Below are 4334 nucleotides of genomic sequence, written 5' to 3'. Positions count from 1 at the left end.
CTCTTTGTCCTGTTTTTTTTTTTTTTATTGGAGGTGGAGGTGTTTTAGTGGCATCACTTTGTATGTAGTTATATAATATATGCAAGACTCCATTGAATAATAGATATATATTTCATCTTAATATCTGCAGACCTGGGTGCTCAGGAAATATTTATTTGCTAAATTAACGAATAAGCATTCATTATAATGAATAAACATTTGTAACTTAATACTATAGAATCATCTAGCAAATTGTAAAATGCATATACCATCTACATATAATATTTCCATATATAATAGAGAGCATATATAATCTAATTAGGCACATTCAGGCATCTACACCTTTATATTCATTGATGCTTCAGGGGCACAGGAGGGCACGTGGGGACAGGGATGGCTCCGGGCTGCGGGGCTTGTAGAGTGCTTGGGGGCTGCTCCCACCCCACCAGGGGATGCGCCCCCAGATCTAGTGGCTACACAGGCGGAGACTGAGGCAAAGTAGCTAGAGACCCCCGCCCCCGCCCCCAGCACTCTGCGTTCTCTAAGCCAACCTTTCACGGTGCCTTGAAAAGGTGAATCTACAGCTTGCTGGGCTGTCCATCAAATGGATACTTTGTTGCCAACTTAGCTACACATCTCAGTGGATCTGGGGAAGACATGGAGACCCGGGCATGGAGGAACAGTACATGAGAAGCCGCAAATCTCTAAAAGCCGAAATCAGTAAATTACAAACAAGTTAACTTTTATCAAGTCATGAGGAGAGCTAGAATAAATCTTTAACTTCTTTTCAACTCTAAAATTCTGTAAATCTATGAATTATTAAAATGGGAAAATACTTCCCCAAATGGATATGAGACACAAAGATTCTTCATTATTATTGATTATGGGTTACTATATGTTTATATTAATTAAAACGTATTAAATATCAGGAGCCTAATAGCTGACATTAAAATAGTTTTAGTGATAGTTTGAGAGATCGTTCTTTTGTAGGGTTTTGTGTAGTCTTAACTTTTGATCCTTCATAGATGGTTGACGTTTCCCCTGATATTTTCACATAATCCCCGTTAACACCCTATCATGAATTACCACTTAATTAAAACATATAATCATGTTTTAATTCTTTGTTTGTTTCCCTAAATTCTTTGCTATTTATTAATAGACAACCGAGCATAATATTTGCATTTTAATTAGCTTTTTTGTGCTTAATAATCATTTGTTATTGCCTTTGTGTCTGTTCACAAACAATAGCTAATTCCCTAATCTGTTAATCTATACTTGGACTCCAGGAGGGCTTTATCTTGTAATTTCTTACTCAACTGAGAAGGTATTTAGTGAGGCTTGCTTTCTTTGCTGAATGCGCTTTTAAATAACCGCTCATACTTCATAAATGCTCACCATATTAAATTGCAAACAGCCATTGCTTTGCCATTTAAAATCTCTGTAATCCTGGGAAGAGTGGGGACCACCTAGAAATTAATGGGTACTAACCACACCCTTAAGTGATTTCATCATTTTCTCACTTCTCACAGTAGGATTCTTTGTTTGATGGTGAGCATGGGGAAGCTCCACTGCGTCCTGTAAATTATAGTCTGTAGCTTTCTTGGTCATGGACTGTTCGGCTTTAGGGCAGCTAGAGCTTTCTTTTCCTTCCTTCCTTTCTCTTTTTCTTATACGACCTTGAGCAATCGCCTCCACCCTTCCATAAAGGTCACCAACGCTGTCGTCAATAATGCCTCCCAGCTAGACTGGTCAATACCTGAGCTCTAGACCATGTTTGAAAGGCTTTTTGGAAAAATGAATTTGAAACAAAAACAGTTTGATTGAAAGACATTTCATTTTTACAATATTAAAACCATAACTTCATACAAGTATAAAACGAACTCATGCCAAAGATTTTATTCAATTAGATTAATTGATGAGTGAACCAGTGAGGTGTTAAAACCGGTTCAAACACCTTTTGAGAGTAGGTGAATACAGCGGCCATTTAATAAAGGATATTAGGATACGATTTTAGGACTAAATACCAAGCCAGTTTGTGAGAAAAAAGTGCAATCAGACATCACCTTTCCAGTTGTCTTTTCCATTGGGTGGAAATTATTTGCACCTGTACCAGAAAAAAAACAAAATTTATAAGGTAATCTCTTTCCCTACAAAGTTGGAGAATAGCCCATACGATTAAAAAACAAATCAATCAAAAGTTCAAGCCCAAGACTACCTCTTTCCAAGTTTCAGATAATTTTTCTAACAAAGCCTTTTTAACAATTAAAAAGGAAAAAACAAACATGTATTTCACAGCAAGGAAGTGGGGTCTTCCAGGGCACACACGATGGTCCCAGGAGGCCGGCTCAGTCCCACTCAAGCTTCCGGCCTCCTTGGGAAAATGTCCCAGAGCTACCAGAGTTTCCTGTATTTTTTAAATAAAATTCTAGAAAATAAGAGTTTTTTTTTTTTTTTAAAAAGTTTTTGATTTATAAAATACCATGAAGATTAAAAGCAAAACAACAATAAAAAAAAAGTCCCTTGGGCCCAAGTTTTTCTCTCTTACACAGTTTAAGATAAATTTGCCCTGGAGGAGACTCTTTCTCCTGGGATGATAAACTTTCTGTTTGCTTTTGACAAAGCCTTTGTTTGCAGGACTTTGCCTCCCTGGGGTGTCGCTACTGCCCCCAAGGCAGGTTAAATATTAACAAGGTTGACTTTCAAGCTTGAGTCCCCCCTGAGTTTTCTCCCTGAAACCCACGTGCTCTAATGTGCTCTAACTCGTAGTGAAAGCTGCGATTTCTCAGCGCTTTCCGATCTGTTTCCTGGTACTAGGAGACATAACGGCCCCCGTCGCTGGTTGGAAAATCATTCGCTTTCTTTTGTGGAGGAGCTTTGTGTCTTTGAGAGTTGACAGGACAGATGCAGAGCTCAGGCGTCTTAGCGGAGTGGAGATGGTGACAAGATGTCTAACCTGACCCGGGGTGCCGGTGAACCTCTGCGAGGAGGCACTGTCCGGACGCACCAGGCGCAGACAGGTGAGGACGGGAACCGCGCTGCCAACGTTCTCACCCGGTACGGGGGGAGTCCGGCAAGCGGAGAAAGGTTGACATTCCCCAAGAACATCCAGGATGGGCTTCACGGGTGAAACGTATCCAGAAAGTCAGCCCACATGTGCCTTCTCCGGACATCACACCAGGCGGGGTCAGGAGGACCAAGTCCCCTCAGCTCAGGGCAGGGCCCACAGCAAAGGCATCCGTCCTGTCTTGGGAGCAGCAGAGCTGCCTCTTTCAAACAAGCACCTTCTCCTGCCTGTTCAGTTCGGATCATGGGCGCCGTGTGAAAGGCACTAACACATGTCAGCGCTGCGTGAATGCCCTCACGGCTTAGCCACACGCCGGTATGATCAGCAGCATCAAATAATTTGGAATTCCTCTATCCCATTGTGTCACACACGGCGCCCTGACATAGGCCACCTGCAGTGATCTGAAAGCGTAAATGAAAAAGTAATCACACCCCTCTCTCAGTACCGCAGGGACGTCCAACATTATGAGTTCCCTGAAATCGAACGTGCGGAAAACGGGCTGCCTCTCACTCGCGAATTGATCCCTCCGGTTCCCACGTTGTACTGGCCCCTGTAAGTAATTTTTTATTCCAAAATCATTTGAGAGATATGACTCAGATTATCCAGTGACAGTAAATATGAGCCACGGTAGGAAAAGGGGTGACTCTAGGAATTGTGTTTTCATATATATGCCAATAGTTATTGAACTGTGAATGTGGACCAAAGACAGTGCTTGCTTTTGGGGTACAGTGGGGTTCATACACGACAAAGCCTGTGCCCCCACGGAACTCATTCCTTACCGGGAAGACAAAAAGAGAACGTACAGTATGATCTCGGCTACTAAATATCCCTGCTCTGAGATACATTCACTCACCGAAACATTGCACACTCCTCGAACTGTTCTTCAATTGCGCTTTGCATTCTCTCGATGTCGGGTTCACGGAGAGTCATCTTCCTCCGTTCTTAACATTCCCAACCAGAATTCCAGTCTCCAAGGTGCTCGAGAAATACCAGTTTGTCTTCTAGTTAAGCAAGTAACAAATTAACAAATACAGAGCAAATAACCAAACATCACTTTCTAAACAAATAAGTGACGAAGAATTTCATCGACTGGCATGGCCGGCCTCTGGACGGAGCTCGGTTTGCCCTCCAAGCCACCTGGCTCTTGAAAGCTGCATTTGTCAGTGGCTTTTAGAATTTTTAGTCCCAGAAACGTGCATCTGTTGTGCTTCTTGCTTCTCTGGGACGCACCTGACCTCAACGTGGTTTGCTTCTAAGTTCTGCCCAAGGTCAGGTACCCTCCGCTTGGGAA

The 4334-nt window shown here is 42.4% G+C and overlaps 1 long non-coding RNA gene across 1 annotated transcript; it reads right to left on the bottom strand.

Annotated features, from left to right (window-relative positions):
• Positions 1-307: 307 nt before the first annotated feature.
• LOC138393582 (uncharacterized) lies at positions 308-4022 on the bottom strand. The gene is made up of 4 exons (XR_011235224.1): positions 3897-4022; positions 2933-3444; positions 2043-2083; positions 308-681 (listed from the first exon to the last, which is right to left on the bottom strand). It is a non-coding gene; the product is annotated as an uncharacterized lncRNA (long non-coding RNA).
• Positions 4023-4334: the final 312 nt, after the last annotated feature.

This window comes from Eulemur rufifrons, chromosome 12 (genome assembly GCF_041146395.1).
Source record: "Eulemur rufifrons isolate Redbay chromosome 12, OSU_ERuf_1, whole genome shotgun sequence".
NCBI lineage: Eukaryota > Metazoa > Chordata > Mammalia > Primates > Lemuridae > Eulemur > Eulemur rufifrons.
This window is presented reverse-complemented; position numbering and strand designations above follow the sequence as displayed.